Source organism: Dasypus novemcinctus, chromosome 22, assembly GCF_030445035.2.
Source record: "Dasypus novemcinctus isolate mDasNov1 chromosome 22, mDasNov1.1.hap2, whole genome shotgun sequence".
Taxonomy (NCBI): Eukaryota; Metazoa; Chordata; class Mammalia; order Cingulata; family Dasypodidae; genus Dasypus; species Dasypus novemcinctus.
In genome coordinates, this window is record NC_080694.1 from 75,360,038 (window position 1) to 75,377,817 (window position 17,780).

Sequence of the window (17,780 nt, forward strand, 5' to 3'; positions counted from 1 at the left end):
TTTGAGTCATTATTTCCTCCAACACCCCTTCTGTCCCCTTTCCCCTTTCTTCTCCTTCTGGGATGCCTATAATATGTATGTTTGCATGTTTTTTGCATTATCATTCAGGTCCCCAAGCCCCTGTTGGATTTTTTCTGTCTTTTTATCAACCAGTTCTACTGTCTGATTTTCGATGCACTGTGTCTTCCACATCACTTAATCTCTCCTCTGCCTCTTCGAGTCTGCTGTTATTTCTGAGAGTGTATTTTTGATTTCTTGAATTGTGCTGTTCATCACCATCATATCTGTTATATTGTTGTGATATGATTGCAAGTTCTTCTGTATTCTCTCCAATTGTTTTCTTCATATTCTTAATCTCTTCTTTCACCTCATCAAATTGGTCCCTAATATATGGGTTTTTTTAAAGATTTATTTATTTATTTATTTCTCTCCCCTTCCTCGCCCACCCCACCCTGGTTGTCTGTTCTCTGTGTCTATTTGCTGCATCTTCTTTGTCTGCTTCTGTTGTTAGCAGCACGGGGCTCTCTGTGTGTGTGGCACCATTCCTGAGCAGGCTGAACTTTCCTTCGCACTGGGTGGCTCTCCTTACAGGGTGCACTTCTTGCGCGTGGGGCTTCCCTATGCAGGAGACACCCCTGCGTGGCACAGCACTCCTTGCATACATCAGCACTGCGCATGGGTCAGGTGCACACGGGTCAAGGAGGCCCGGGGTTTGAACCGCGGACCTCCCATGTGGTAGATGGATGCCCTAACCACTGGGCCAAGTCCACCGCCCCCTAATATATGTTTTGAGATCATTAATTACTTGTTTGATGTTCTGCTCCTCTTCCTGGTTTTTAGTTTGTTCGTTGGATTGGGGCATGTTTTCCTGATTATTGGTTTGGTTTGTAGTTTTTTGTTGCTGTCTGGTCATCATTTTATCTTCACAGGTTTAGTCAGTTGCTTAGTGTTGCTGTTTTCCCAGGCTTGCTCCTTTCCTCGGGGCCTTCCTGGGTGGAGCTAGCAGGTTTGCTCTCTCAACATACCGTTGCTGCTTACTTCCTGCTCAGCCACTTATGCCGCCCGCTCAACCCCACTGGAGCGGGGGAGACAGAGGGTGCGTGGAGAGGGTTGGTAGGAGCCAGACCAGAGAGGGCGAACCACTGTGCCAAGGTTACCATGGCCAAGGAGGGCACAGGAGAGGAGCCGAGCAGGTAAGGGCACATAGAGACTTTCACACACAGTGACCGCTCTGGAGATGCAGGCTCGTGGCACAGGTCTGGCCTATTGAGGAAGTGCTACAGCTTATATGGGCAGGGAGAGGGGTTGGTGCGGCATGGCAAATCTTTATAGGCTGCGGCACGGTGGCAATATTGATAGGCTGTTGGATTCTTGTTACCAGGGGAAGAGGAAGACTTCAGTTTGGCACGCGTGGGAAAGGCAGCGTGGGCTGATGCCATTTGGTGTTATCAGTCATTTTAGGAAGAGCTGTTGCTGCATGCCTACAATTCCTCCATATTGTTATTTTTGAAGCTGACTATGGTGACTGTGCCTGTCTTAGGTTGTTCTCCTCTGAGAATCTTACCCATCTTTGGCTACCAGCCAAGCATGTTGGAATATCATAGCCAGTTGTGATATCGAGGATGGTTCCCGGGTAACTGCACCTGTCTTAGGTTGTCTCCCTCTGGATATCTTACCCGTCATTGGCTGCCAGTTAAGCACTCGGGGTGGAGGAGTGGCAGGGCTTATAGCGCAGCTCACCATGAATGTGTATAGTTAGGTGGTGTTACACTGGAGCTTCCTCTTCATCATTGGAGTGTGGGACTTGCTGGTATTGGTGAAGCTGTAAATTGTAAACTGTGAATGCAGAAATGGACTCTATCCACTTTTGGAGCCATTTGATGAGACAAGGAGCTACAGAAACAACACAGATGATTAGTAATAGGGGACTAAGAAGTGGTGTGAGCCACTGTATGAGGGGGGAGGAGAGCCAACTCATAAAAGGGGGCTAAATGTTTGATGTTTTGTTACGTTCTGGTGCAGATCATTTAACATTTTGATATTTTGTTCTACTATGCCAGAGCTATTACTATAATAGCAGCACTCTTCTCGGAGGAAGAGACATGTTCCTCCCTTTTCAGCTGTAAGTAGATCTAGGGCTCTACAGTTTTGGAGGGCTACGTTGGCTAGCGAAGTGACTTGATTTTGAAGGGACTCGAGGGAAGAGGCGGTGGATTCAAGGGCAATTTGAGCGACTGTTGAAAGTTGCTGGTGGAGATAAGGTATGTGTTAGGGTGCTGCTGGCAAGGCCGACTGCCACAAGGGAGGAGGTAATGCTGGCGTCTACTAGTATAGGAAGGAATGCTGCCTTTTTCTGCTATGAGAGGGAGAGACTAAGTAGGAGACTTTAGCCTCCATGTACAATGAGAGCTGGGGAACAATTATTACAGGAATGCAGGGACCGGGAGTGCTAGCATTGATGCAGGGGGTGAGGGTTTGGTTGCACGAAAAAATTTGGTCTCCTGGGAGCTGGATGTTACCTGAAAAAGAGATGTTAGTAGCGCAGGTAGGAGAGGGGGAAGTTGTGTTGGTTTGGAAACAGGTGATATTGTCTGCATTGTTGTCCCAGAGGGAGATGTGAGTGAGAGGGAAGGGGGCGCATTTGTCTGTTGAATTGGAATAGCTGGTGTAGATGGGAACTGCAGCCAGCATGGGGCGTTGAAAGGAGACCAAGAGGAAGCAGTGGGTAGTAGTAATAATTCCGGACTGATTGGGGAGGTTGAGGGTATTATTGAGGATGGCAAGCCAGGAGGGGGGAGTGTACAAGGATTGCATGGGTTGATAAGCTTATCTAATTGTTTTTTTGCTACTTGTATAGCTGTGTGCACATTCTTTGCATCTTTAGGAAGTGAGGAGCAGTTATAAAGGTGATATTAACAAGAAATTTGCATGGACCCAGTAGGCCAGGTGTCACCTCTGTGAGCATAGAGTTTTCCAGTGACACTGGTGGCTCATCTAGTATCCAGGGGTCTCTAATGTGGATATAGTAATCATTGGAGCCGTTTGTGAAGAAGAAGCTTTGTTTGGATGACTGCCATGGCCAATTGATGAAACAACTCCAATAGGGGCATCCTCCATAGTAGGGGCCTTGGTAATAGGGGTCAGTGCAGTACTGTTTTGTTTGGACGTGAGGGAAGCAGGCATAAGACCTTTGGCTACTCTGTTGGTATGAGGTAGGTGTTAAGAGTTTGATAGTAAGAGGTGCTTGACATCCCTGAGGCGAGCACCTGCCTGTGCCAAGGAGGCGAGATCCAAGGAGGCGAGATGTGGAGCTCGAGCGAGTACTTACTGTTTCTCTTACTGTGAATATCCAGACATAAAGGGCTGTTCCATTGACTGGGGTAGTGAGTAGGAGGATTATAGTGAAGGTTGCACACGCCAAGAGGGGAGTTGCTATGCAGAAGGGAGGCATACTGCTGTAATGAGGGCACAAATATAGAGGAGGAAGGCTAAGACAAGGGAGATTCACTGTGCTGTTGTCCACGAGCTAGGGGCGGTGCAGCCTAGGAGGACAGTGGCGAGGAGGGCAACCAGGCTGCAGAGTACTGTGCTCAGGGTGGAGCAGAGCTTTATCACGTTCTTGAGTTAGTGCGGTGGTGGGTGTCACAAGGCGACTGGGAACCCAAATAGGTTGTTCTGTGTTTTCTGGAAAGACACAAGCAAACCCTCATCCTTGTGTTAGAAGTGGGTGGGGCCCTTCCCATGTATTGGTAAGAGGGTCCGTCCACTGGACAAGAGGTGTTGGTGTTGGGGCATTTCGTAGGCCCCCCCAGTGGCGAATAGCAGGTGTTCTGTGTTCTTTATCAAATGTAAGAAAGTTGATGGTGATTAGGGCTCTGCTAAGTAGATCCTGGGGAGCATCGTGGGGATACTCCCCTGCTAGCTTGGTTACTGTGTTTTTTTAGGAGAGTGTTAGATTGCTCAATGATGGCTTGCCCCTGTGGATTATAGGGGATGACAGTCTTATGCTGAATGTTCCAGCTGACACAGAACTGTTGGAATGCTTTGGACTGGAAGCAGGGACTATTATCAGTTTTGATGGTCCATGGGACACCCATTTGATTGATAGTTTGGAGGCAGGTGGTGATGGAATTACTGGCCTTTTCTCCAGTAAGAGCGGTGGCAAAGAGGAATTTTGAGTAGGTATCTACTATGACATGGACGTATTTGTTACGGCCAAATGCTGGTATATGGGTAATGTCCATTTGCGAAAGGGCATTGGGGTGGAGTCCATGGGGGTTAACTCCTTGAGGCTGAAGAGGCCCCAATGGTAGAAACGGGCCACAGTGTTTACAGGTGCAAGTGAAGTGTTTACACTGAGCTTGGGTGAGAGAGGGAAAGAGGTGGTGAAGGGAGCTGGCAGACATGTGGAATTTAGAGTGTAGGAGCCTAGCCTGATTGAATGAGGTGGAAAGAAGAGAGACTACAAGCTAAGAGTCTGCTAGACTGTTTCCCTGGGCAAGAGCTCTGGGTAATTCTGAATGGGACCGAATATGCTGGATGAACCAAGGATGTGTACAGTTTTCGAGGAGGCATTGCAGGAGTAGGAGGCCATTGTCAATTAAGAGGCCAGTTTTATTTTTGAGCACTGCATGTGGCAGAGCATGAATGACATTTGCTGCATATGTGCTGTCAGTGAAGATGTTGAGGGGAGTTGACTGGTTGTAAAGGAAGACATGGTAAGGGCACTCAATTCCCCATCTTGCACAGATCCTGAGTGTTGTTAAACATATATGGAGTCGGGTGAGTGGAGTGTTTTGATAACTATTGAGTAATAGGTTTTATTATTTATTTTTTTAATTATTTATTTATTTTTAAAAATTACATTAAAAAAATATGAGGTCCCATTTAACCCCACCGCCCCCACCCCCCACTCCCCCCACAGCAACACTCGCTCCCATCATCGTGACACATCGAGTAATGGGTTTTGTTGGCATCCACGAAGACTACAGGAGCGTGGGGTAAGGGAGTACTAGAAGGGAAGGCACAGGAGGAGAGGATGAAAGGAAGGAGAGTCATAGCTGTGAGAAGTTCTTTTTGGGGGAGATGATTATCAATTTGACCAGGAAATCCAGCTATGAGGATCTGCATACTGAGGTCGGTTTGTATAAGGGATTGGAGCTGCTCTTGGGTGAATGGTAGCACTAGAGTGGAGGGCTCAATACCATATAGGAGACAGTGGTTTTCCTTAATTTTCTCCCTAGAATACAGATGATATCACAGTGGGAAGTAATTTTTCCCAGGTGGCTTAACACAAGATGAACCCAAAACAAAGGTGAGTCCTGGTATATGAGGCCAGTGGGTGTTCCTGGGGTGTTAAGGACTAATGCTTGAAGTGGCAAGTCAGGTTGGAAGCTAGCCAAGCCGAGCGAGCCTGAGTTTGCTGTTAATTAGAGAAAGACAATGGTGAGCACCAGTGTCCACAATTCACATGCTTGAAGGGTTGGGATTGCCTTTAAGGAGGCTAAACAAGGGCCTGAGGTCATTTGTGGAGACTCCAAGTGGGGGTGCAGCCAATTGATATCTCCACACAGCTGCTGAAGTTGGTTGAGTGTACATTCAGTAGGCAGTCGTAGTTTTGGTGAAGGGGGTGTGATCTTATTGGTGATGGTATACCCCAAAAATGTATAGGGTGGGAGAGTTTGAACTTTGTCAGGTGCTATGAGGAGCCCTAGCTGTTTAAAGTTGTGTAGGAGTGACTGGAGACAAGCCTGCAGATGCTGACAGTCGGGATGGGCGATGAGGACATCATCTATATAATGGACAATTTCACAAAACGGAAGAAGTGGGTGTATGGCCTGGCTGACGAAGAGTTGGCATATAGCCAGACTGTTTTTCATGCCCTGAGGGAGAACCTTCCATTGGTAGCAGCTTTGAGAGTAGGTATTGTTGGTGACTGGTATAGAGAAGGCGAAGTATGGACGGTCTTCCTCATGCAGAGGGATGGAGAAAAAGCAATCTTTAATATCTACTGCTATAATATGGAAGCCATTAGTGATAGCAGAGGGATGGGGAAGTCCTGGTTGAGGGGACCCCATTTTCTCTAAGTGAGAATTGACATTTCAGAGGTCATGGAGGAGCCTCCACTTGCCAGTTGCTTTCTTTTGGATAACAAAAACGGGGGAGTTGTGCGGACTGGTGGAGGATTCAGTGTGTCCTAACTCCTCTTGTTCTTTGATTAAAAGAAAGAGTTGGTTGAGTTTTTCACAAGGCAGAGGCCCCTGGTTGGTCCAAATAGGGGTGGAAGTCTTCCCTTTGAGTTTAACGGGGCTGGGTTTGGTAATCTGGAATAGCGGGGGCTGACCAGTGGCCCTTACATTTGGGGGGACTGAGTAGTTGCAAGCACAGCACCTACAAGCAGTAGAACGTCACGTCCCCAGAGAGTATGTGTAAGATATTTTAGTACAAGGGGACGGAAGGAGCCTGTTTGCCATCTGGGTCAGTCCATGTGAGTGATGTTGCCAAATGATGGGAGGACTTGAGCCCCGTGACACCCTGGACTAAGGGCCCTAGGGTGAGGGGCCATGAAGGGTGTACATCAGCGGAGTGTAAAACAGAAATATCTGCTCCAGTATCTATTTGCCCTTTGATGACTTTGCCTTGGACGGTGAGCATAAGAAAGGCCTTTTGCTGGGTAATGGGGACCATCCAGAGAACTGAGGGGGGTTCCTCTCTTAGTGGTGGGGCTAAGAGGTGCCCCAAGAGGAGTTTAAAGGCAGGAGCGGGGTATCATGGATGTCGGTTTTTGAGTGGCAGTCTTTTTTCCAGTGCAGCCCTTTGAGACATCTTGGGCAGACAGAAGGGGGTGTAGATGGACCTTTGGGAGAAGGGGTAGTATTCAGTGGGCACTCTTTAGTGAAATGACCTGGTTGGCGACACCTGTAGCAGGTGCGGTGGGAGAGCTGTAGCTGTTGAGCGACAGCAGCAGCAAGAACTGCAGGGAAGGGTGGAGCTGCGACAGCATCTGCGATGGACCCAATGTCTCGACAAATGAGGACCCAATCAGTGGGAGACTTATTACGGAGTGGTGTAATAGCTTGCTTGCATGCAGAATTAGCCCCTTCCCACAGGATGTCCTTTAGGAGGGCCTCTGCGGTGGCCTAGTGGGAGACCTATCAAATGCCTCTTTGACTCGGCTATAGAAAGATGAGAAGGGTTCATTGGGTTCTTGGACTAGATTAGCAAGATGAATGGGTTTTCCTTGAGGGTTAACCTTGTTAAAAGAGGCCAGAGCAATAGTGCGGCACTGATCAAAGTACAGGGCAGGACAGGTAGCTTGTGTGGAGGGGAGGGTATATTGCCCTTCTCCTTTAAGAGCATCAGGGGGAGACTGAGGAGGTTATTTTGGAGGTTGTGGGTACCCTGGGTATTGGCGCCATCGGTGTATAAGGCAAGCCAGGTGACAAAGTCGCCAGGAGTGAGAATGGCTCGTGCAAGTTTTTCCAGTCGGTAGCGGTGTTATGGGCACGGCCAATATTCTCAAGGAGCATCTGGGCATAAGGACTATTAAGGCCATCCTCTTGTACATCTCGTCTAAGGTTGGTTATAGTTTTATTGTCCCATGGGGCCCAGTAGGGAGGATTGTTATCAGCAGGATAGTGAACAGGAAACAATTGCGGGGGTGCTAATATAGGTGTGGGAGAGGGTGAGGGATAGGATGAGGTAGAAACGTGGCAGCAAGGAGCAACGGCGTTGCAGCGGGCCGTGGTGGTGCTAGAGGAGGGGGGGAAAGAAGGTGGGGGGGAAGGGAAGTGGTGGTGGTGGGGGAGAAAAGGATTAGTGGTGGCAGCAGCGGTTGGTTATGGTGGTTGAGGGGCAGGGGGAGGATGAGGCTTGTTGGGATGTGGGGGGTACAGAGAGGGGGGTTTGGAGGGGTCAGCGGCGGGGGAAGGATCAGCCACAGGGAGTGCAGGATAAAGAGGGGGAGGAGGGATAGGGGTAAGAAGAGGAGGAGGATTAGGGTCATTGGGGGTGGCTGCAGCTGCAGCTGCAGGAGAGGGGAATGAAGCAGGTCAGTGAGGGGGATGGGGGGGTGGTTCATCCACTGATGAACCAGTAAGACAGCCAGAATGGCAAGGAGTGCTGGCATGAGACAGAGAGGGATGGTTTTTCCTCTGTGTGTTTCAGCAGACCACACTCGTTTAATGAGTTTGGTCTATGTGGCAGGGTCCCAAAGGGTGGTGGTGGTAAGCCATGGATTGAAATGGACAACTATATCTCAGTATTGAGAGAGTTCTTTTTCAGTAATTTTAATGCGCCGACTGGCTAAAAGTGCATGTAGGGCGCGCACTTGAGGTGCTTTTTCAGACGAGGAGAGGTTTCCCATTCTGAAAGTCACTTACCGACTGCAGTAGAAGACGCCTTCCAGTCTTCCTGAATGTTGCTCGGAGGGCCCCACACTGGGCGCCAGTTGTTGCTGTTTTCCCAGGCTTGCTCCTTTCCTTGGGACCTCGCCAGGGCTAGCGGGTTTGCTCTCTCAATGTACCATTGCTGCCTACTTCCTGCTCAGCCACTTATGCCACCCACTCAACCCTGGTGGAGCGGGAGAGACAGAGGGCGCGTGGAGAAGGTAGGTAGGAGCTGGACCAGAGGGGGTGCACCACTGTGCCAAGGTTACCGCGGCCAAGGAGGGCCCAGGAGAGGAGCCAAGCAGGTAAGCATGCGCAGAGAGTTTCACACACAGCGACCGCTCTGGAGACACAGGCTCGTGGTGCAGGTCTGGTCTATTGAGGAAGTGCTACAGCTTATATGGGCAGGGAGAGGGGGTTGGTGCCACGTGGCAAATCTTTATAGGCTGCGGCATGGTGGTGATGTTGATAGGCTGTTGGATTCTTGTTACCAGGGGAAGAAGAAGACTTCAGTTTGGCGCGCGCGGGAAAGGCAGCGCGGGCCGACACCATTTGGCGTTATCGGTCATTTTAGGAAGAGCTGTTGCTGCATGCCTACGTATGGGGACCCTGCCTGGTTTTTCTGTAAACCTACAACTGCTCTAATAAAAAGAAAGAAAAAGAACAAAAAAGAGATATGGAGTAAATACTTCCAGGGCTTTCTCCAAATAGCACCGTGGTAGCAGCGGCTGGTCTCAGGATGAGCTGAACACGAGGAGGGCGTCTTATCCAGAGATTCCATAATGATGCCACATGATGCTCCCAGAGCCATACGGAGCTAAAAATCCTCCCACATCTGTAATAACATCCTAACCCTATGAAACCTTCACAGGGGAAAGTTGGCTGATAATGGTCATTTTTAGAGAGGAAGTGAGGCCAAAGGAAGGTGGGATTAGCACCAACCAGCTGAGCAGAAGAGCATGTGGTTGGTCTTGGCCATGTCTCCCCCTACAGGGCGAGCTCTGATGGGAGCTGAGGGGAGCTGGGGAGATCTTCCTGTCCCAAGACTCTCTCCTGGTTAAGTACCAGGAATCCCCTCGCTTTGATTTTCCCCTGGATGACTTTGTAGCCTGAAAACCAGAGGCAGAGGGTCCAGACATGCCACATCCTGAGCCTGCGGTGCTCAGTCGGCCTTGTGGCCAGGACTAGAGTCCAGGCACCAGCTGAGCCTTCAGCCTGAGCCCCCCCCCCCCAAGGTGGTGCCCTCAAGGAGGCAGGCTGGAGTGCCGTGGCCTGAGACCCCAAGGACCAGGACGCTGGTCATTTCACAGGAATGTGGGCTTGGCTGTGCACTCCGAGCACCACGCTCTGGACCATGGTTCTCTGCTCTGTAAAAATGGCTGATCTGAACATTTGGATCTTGGACTAGAGGATTCAGAACCACTTCTGCTCTGTCACTCTGACTCCACAACCTGGAATCTGAATACCTTTGCAAAGACGGGGAGTGAGTGAGGACCGTCTCCCTTTCCTTCCAGCCCTGGACAGACACCAGAGAGCCTCCCCAGGCCATGGAGAGGACGCTGAAGGAGGGGCAGGGGAGCAGCCTTCACCAGAGCACCTGGAGCTCCTGGACTTCACGGCACTCCATGTCCTCATCTCATCTCCCTCCACGCTCAGAGATTCCAGTGACTCCTGAGATGTTCCTGTGGGGAGGTGGAGGGGCAGAGAGAGGTGGAGAAATTAGCACGTCAACGCACAGTACAGGTGCCTGCTGGGGGTGGAGCACACTGTTAGGGGCTGGGGGCTTAGGTGTAAAAGGCGATCATTGTCCCTAAAGAGAGCACCATGTAGGAAAGGGGTGTCTCCAGTGGTCAAGAGGCAGACACTGAGCTGTGCACAGACAGGCAGAAGCAGGAGGACAAGGGTCTTAGACAGCACAGTGCATTTATTTATTTTCAGTAGGTACTGGGAATTGAACCTTGGACCTCATACAAGGAAGCAGGTGCTCAACCACTGAGCTACACGTTCCCTGCACAAAGCATTTCAACTGGACCTTGAGAGATAATCTCAGCTGGATAGGAGGAGAGGACAGCATTCCAGGAGGAAGGGCTTGCCTGCGGGCAGCCTCAGAAGTAGGAAAGAGAAGGACAGTTCAGGAAAGCAGGTGTGGATCAGCCAGGCTGGAACAGGTGCCTTGGGGAGGGGGCTGCAGAGGGCATGGAAGGGAAGGCAGCATCCCACCCGCAAAGCCTGTGTGAGCAGCCCTTGGGACACAGGACACTTTTTGCAGGGGGGTCCATGAAGGGGCTCTGAGCAGCGGGATGAGGTCTGCCTCTCAGGAGGGGGGGATGGAAGGGGTGAGAATGCAGGAGGGAGCATCCCAGGAGCACCCCAAGTCTGGTGGGAGCTGGGGGGGCCTGGCTGTGGGAAGGCAGAGTTAAACACCGAGATGTTTCTGGGGAAGCCTCTTCAAGACCTGGTGACTGGAGGACGGGCCAGCTCTGAGAGGCAGGCAGCGGGCAGTGCCCTCAACCCAGGGGACATTCCTGCAGCACTGGGCTCCTCTGTGCCTCCCTTTCTCAAAAAGAAGGGGCATGCCTCAGGGATGGGCTTCCCATCCTCCTTTCACTGCACCCCAGTTCAGGGTCATGTTCAGTCCATGGCTCAGGTGGATCCTGGGGAAGGTGCACCTGCCCGCAGCCAGCAGGGGGGTTCCTTCTGGGTAGGGTTCTGCTGGCAGTGAGGCCAACTCTTCACTGCACTGGGGGGTCCATAGGGCAGTCACGGGGCTGGCTCCATGTGGAGAGTCCTCTGAGGCTGGAGCTCAAGACCCCTAAGAGTGAACTCCCACAGGGCCAGGTGGAGCCATGTCTCCTGGGGTCCCTCCAGCTAATGTTGTACTTAATGATGAAAGACGAAAGCTTTCCCATCAAGATCATGAACAAGACAGGGATGCCCACTCTCCCCCTGGTATTCAGTATTGTGATAGAAGCTCTAACGAGAGCAATTAGGCAAGAGAAAGAAAGAAAAGGCACCCAAACAAGAAAGGAAGAAGTAAAAAAATTTCATTATTGACAGGTGATGTAATACTATACTCAGAAAATCCCCCAAATCCATGACAAAACTAATAGACAATTTCTACAATGTTATAGGACACAAGATTTATGTGCAAAAATCAATAGCATTTCTATGCACTACTAATGACAATCTTAGGAGGAAGTCAGAAAAAAATTCCGTTTACAATAGCAACTAAAAGAATCAAATAGGAAAAAAAAAGAATCAAATTGTAATAAATTTAGTCAAGGACATAAAGGACCTGTATTTGGAAACCCATAAAACGTTGGTAAAAGAAACCAACAACAATGTAAATAAATGGAAGGATATTTATGTACTCATAGGTTGGAAGACTAAATATCATTAAGATTTCAATTCTACACAAAACTCATCTACAGATTTAATACAATCCTGATAAAAATTCAAATAACCTTCTTAATAGAGTTTGAAAAGCCAATTATCAAATTTATCTGGAAGAGTCGGGATCCATTAATAGCCAAAAAATTTTTTAGAGAGAACAAAGTTGGAGGACACTCACTTCTAGAATTTAAAGCATATTATCTACCTACAGGGGTGAAAACAGCATGGTACTGGAATAAACATAGAGGGACTGACCACTGGAACCAAATCTGGAGTTCAGGGCAGACCCTCCCCTCTTTGGTCCAGTGATCTTTGACAAGGCTGTCAACGCACTCAGCTGGGGCAGAATAGCCTGTTCAAAAATGGTGCAGGGAGAACTGGACATCCATATCTCAAAGAAAGAAAGAAAGAGAACCCTTATCTCACAGTTTATTCAAAATTAATTTAAAGTGGATCAAGGACCTAAATGTAAAAACTAGAACCCTGAAACTCTTAGAAGAAAATGTAGGGAAACATCTTCAAGATCTTGTGCATGGCAGGGGTTTCTTGGATCTTACTCCCAAAGTAGAAGCAACAAAAGGAAAAATAGATAAATGGGACAGCTTCAAAATTAAATACTTTTGTTATTCAAAAGACTTTGTCAAGAAAGTAAAAAGGCAGCTAACTCTGTGGGGAAAAGTCTTTGGATACCATATATCTGATTAGGGATTGCTTTCCATGTTATATAAAGAGATTCTACACCTTAATGACAACATGACAAGCCACCCTATTTAAAAATGGGCAAAATATTTCAACAGATATTTTTCCAAAGTGGAAATAGAAAAGGCAAAATGGCATGTGAAAAGAAGTTCACATAACTAGCTATTAGGGAAATGCAGATCAAAATCACCATGAGATATCATCTCTCACCAATCAGAATGGTCACTTATAAAGGAATAGAAAATGTCTAGTGCTGGAGAGGATGTGGAGAGATAGGAACACTCCTTCACTGCTGGTGGGACTGTAAAATGGTGCGACCTCTGCGGAAGATGATGTGGTGGTTCCTCAGGAAACTAAATGTAGAATCGCCATATGATCCAGCAATCCTGCTACTAGGAATATATTCAGAATACCTGAAAGCAAGGATGTGAACAGCTATTTGCTCTCTGATATTCATAGCAGCTTTATTCACAATTTTTAAAAGATGGAAACAACCCAAGTATCCTGAACCAATGAATGGATAAAAAACAAGTGTTGTATCCATACGATGGACTATTTCTCAGCTGTAAGAGGAAATCAACTGGGGAAGCACATGACAACATGGAGGAACCTTGAGGATATTACATTGAGTGAAATAAGCCAGACAAAAGGATGACTATTGTATGGTCTCACTGATACTAACTAAAGGACTGGAATTATGGATTTGCACTCTGAAGTGTAGATTGGTGGGAGATGGAATGTGGGATGGAAAGGGGTGAAGATGGTGGATGTATGTAGAATGTTTCATAAGGCCCAAAATAAATATGTGGTAATGATTGGACTTGTTGGTAACATTTATAGTGAATGTTACACTGCTGGTTTATGGATTTGATTGTGGTTTCTGGAGGACAGCTGGAAGTTAATATTGGGAATATATAACAATGATTTGGAAGTAGATGAGGATTGTGGTTAATAATATAAATACAGGAGTGTTCTACTACAGGGTGTTAAGTATGTGGGGATACATGGGAAAATGCAATTAATGCAATTTATCGGCTATAGTTAACAACATTGTAATGTTTTTGTAACAAAAGCAGTGTGGTACTATATTAATTCTATTAAAGGTTAAAAAAAGGAATAAGGGGTTTGGTTTTGTAAGATATGAGTATGATTAAATACTTTTATCCTTTTTTTTAGATAATAAGACCTTGACTATGTCATTTAACTAATCTGTGTTCTTCTGTGTGTCTGTCTGAACACTAGAGGAACACCTGAGTGAGCAGTTGCAATTAGATGAGATAAAAGTGTCTGAAAAATAACTATTTAGGAGTAATTTTTCCATGATTTATTGAGCTGCCTTTTTCTGTTCCTTTACTTTTGTGAATTTGAAATAAAAAATTGTTAATAACCAAATTTTAAAAAGATGTTGTGAACATTATTGAAATGACACCAAAGATTTAGAATATTATTCAGACTTAGTGGATAAAACAGTGGCAGGTATGGGAAAATGAGTCCAACGTTGAAGGAAGTTCTACTCTGTGCAAAATGCTATCAAGCAGCATGGCATGCTCCAGAGATACCTTTAGTGAAAGAGTCAATGAATGCGGCCAACTTCCTTGTTGTCTTATTTTAAGAAATCCCCACAGCCCCCACCCTTCAGCAGCCTCCACCTGATCAGTCAGTAGCCGTCAACATCGAGGCAGGACCCTCCACCAGCAAAAGATTATGACTCACTGAAGGCTCAGGGAGGGTAAGCATTTTGTAGCAATAAAGTGTTTTTAATTAAGGTAAGTACATTATTTTTTAGACATAAAGCCATTTATTGCATCCTTAATAGAGTACAGTGTAGTGTACATATAACACTTATATGCACTCAAAACCAAAAAATTCAGGTATGTTAGGCAGTCAAAGGGTGCTGATGCAGAATACCAGAAATTGGTTGGTTTTTATAGTGTATTTATTTGGGGTAGGAGCTTAAAGATACCAGGCCATAAAGCATAAGTTACTTCCCTCTCCAAAGTCTATTTTCAGATCTAGGAGCAAGACGGCTGCCGACGGCTGCAAGGGTTCAGGCTTCCTGGGTTCCTCCCTTCCTCAGGCTTCTTTTTCCTGGGCTCAGGGTTCCTTTTTTCCTGGGGTTGGCTTCTGTTTCCTCTGTGAACTTACTTTCCGGGATCCAGCTTAGGCTTCAACATCAAAATTCCAACATCAAAAGCCCCCTACTCTGTCCTTTCCTGTGCCTTTTATCTGTGAGGCCCCACCCACCAAGGGGTGGGGATTCAAGGCCCTAATGATGTGGCCAAATCAAGCCCCAATCATAACTCAACCTTGCCCAGGTACAGATCAGATTACAAACATAATCCAATGTCTATTTTTGGAATTCATAACCATATCAAACTACTACATCGGGTGACTCATTGTATTGTGACATTGCTTTACTGCCGTGGTCTGGAATTGAACCCTCCTCATCTCCGAGGTACACCTGTGCTGTCGTACCTGTGAAGGGATAATGTTGAGGAGACTTTTCACTACAACCATAGTGTTCTCTTGGTGACCTCCAGGAAAGACCCTCTCTCCAGTGTCAGTAAACCTTTACCAGGTTTCTGGTGAATAACTGTCTAACGTGTATGTTTTGAGTCCTGTCACTAACTTTCCTCTTTGAGTTGGCTCCCAGGAAATTCAGAGCCCACTTCAGAGACCCCAAGGAGTAAGAGGGTGAAAGCTAATGGCAACATGTGGGTGCTAAACATATTCTTGGTTTCACTTTCTGTTTTTCTGCCTTTAATTTTGCTTCAGCCCAATTCAGTCTCTTATTTAATTTAGAAAATCTTGGTCTCTGTGGTTTTGTTGTTGTTGTTACTTAGAGCCCCTCTGGGATGAGATGGGGTAAAAATAAATAATAACCCCTCACCCTGCCAGTCCTGTCTTGGGGTGGAATCAGGCCAGGGACTTGGGGAGAGGCTGGAGAGAGATGGGGTGACAGGCCTTAGAGGGGTGGGGCAGGCCATGGAGCAGGGCTGGGGACTGTTCCCAGAGCACCTGGACCTGGGAAATGCCACATTTCGTAGTTTTCAAAATAAACCTAACTTTTGCAAAAAGTATTTAAATGCAAATGTATAGCCTGAAATTGATAATAAAGGACAAATAGAAACAATTTATACCAATATATTTGATAACTGAGACAAAATGGACCATTTCCTTTAAAGAGATGAATTATCAAAACTGAATCAAGAATAGGAAATGTGAATAGAATTTAACAATTAAAGAAATTAAATTCATAAAGAGAAACCATCCCACAAAGGAAACCCCAGGCTCAATGGCTTCACTGTTTCATTCTACCATACTTTTAAGCAAGAATTTATATCACTGCTGTGGAAACTCCTAGAGAAAATAGGAGGAGGAAAACACACTTTCAAATCATTTAGTGGGGCATTACCAAAAGCAGAGAAAGGCATCAAAAGGAAACTGTGGTATGGGTGGCAGACTTGGCCCTGTGGTTAGGGCGTCCGTCTACCACATGGGAGGTCCATGGTTCAAACCCTGGGCCTCCTTGACCCGTGTGGAGCTGGCCCATGCACAGTGCTGATGCGTGCAGGGAGTGCCCTGCCCTGCATGGGTGTCCCCCGCGTAGGGGAGCCCCACGCGCAAGGAGTGCACCCCTTACGGAGAGCTGCCCAGTGCAAAAAGAAAGTGTGGCCTGCCTAAGAATGGCACCACACACACGGAGAGCTGACACAACAAGATGATGCAACAAAAAGAGACACAGATTTCCGTGCTGCTGACAACAACAGAAGCAGACAAAGAAACAAGACAAAGCAAATAGACACAGAGAACAGACAAATGGGGGAGGGGGAAGGGGGGGGAGGGAGAAGAGGGGGCAGGGGGGGAGGGGGAAATAAATAAATAAATAATTTTTTTTAAAAAAAGGAAACTGTGATAGTTAAGTTCATGGGTCAACTGGGCCAGGCTGTGGTGTCCACTTGTTTGATCAAGCAGGCACTGGCCTGATTGTTACTTGAGGACATTTTGTGGATTTAAATCATCAGTGCATTGATGGCGTCTGTGGCTGATGACGTCTACAATCAGCTGAGGAGATTGCCTTCAATAATGAGAGATGTCACATCAAATCATTCAAGGCCTTAAAAGGAGAAGTGATGGTTTAAGTTGTCAGAAGAGGGAATCTCCATCTCTACTTCAGTCAGCTTCTCCTGGGGAACTCATGGAAAACCTCCCCTGGTGTTCCCGCCTTGCATCCTGCCCTTTGGAATTTGGAATTTGGATGTGTCCATCCCTACAGTCATGTGAGAAAAAGAAAAGGAAAAAGTTCTGTCCAGGTACTTTTATCTCATTGGATTCCAACTATTAGCTCAGTTGTCCCTCTAGTGTTCAGAAAGATACAGAGATGAAACAGATTAGTTAAATGCCTTAAAACTTTTTTAAGAAGAAGAAATGTGGAGGATCCACAGAGCAGATCTGAAAACTTTCTAGGAGCTCCAGTAGCGGCTCAGGGCAGTGTAGGTCAATGAACATAATAAAGAGCAGAAATAGAACCACAGGTGCACGTGCTCATGAAAACGGCTTCCCCTAACCCAGTGGGGAAAGGACAGTCTCTTCAACAAATGGTGGAAAGTTTCAAATACAGTTTTGACACAAGGACCTGGTGGGGGGCGAGGCCGAGGGACCTGGGCAGCTGAGGCCCCCGAAGGAGAAACGACCCGGGATGCCGGGCTCCTGCGCGCAGCCTGGGGAAGGTCCACCTTGGTGTGGGGATGGTGGGCAGGTGCCTGGTCCTGGGGTCTGGGGAGGCGGGAGGGTCAGCCCTCGGGTTCATGGGGTGCGTGGGCAGAGCCTGGGTGGTCTTAAATGAGCAAATACCTGGGAGAGGCATTGCTGGGTTGTAAGTTAAGTCCACACTTAGCTTTTCAGAACCTGCCAAATGCCTCTGTGGTGGCTGCACACTTCAGCCTTCCTACCAGCAGGGAGTGCAGGTTCCTGGGCCCCATGTCCCTGTGAGTGCAGGTGTCACCACTCGTGACAGACTGAAAATCACCTCCCAACCCACCAAAGACCTCCACGTTGGTGGAGAGATATTCCTAATCCCTGGAACCTGTGAATATTACCTTATAGGGCAAATGGGCCCTTTGCATCTGTAATTGGTCTAGAGCTGAGGGATTACCCAGGATTATCCCCATGGGCCCTAGGTGTGATCACATGGATCTCATAACAGGGAGGTAAGGGGAGATTTTACTACACCCAGAGGAGAAGGTGTCAAGAAGACGGAGCAGAGATCTGATGATGTTGTCCTTAAAGGTAGAGCGATAT

General features: G+C 47.4%; 1 protein-coding gene across 1 annotated transcript in view; it reads left to right on the top strand.

The window, feature by feature from the left end:
• The window catches only part of LOC101442557 (saoe class I histocompatibility antigen, A alpha chain-like), a 1,048,500-nt gene that overhangs the window by 1,024,793 nt on the left and 5,927 nt on the right, over window positions 1-17,780 (top strand). The window lies entirely within an intron of this gene.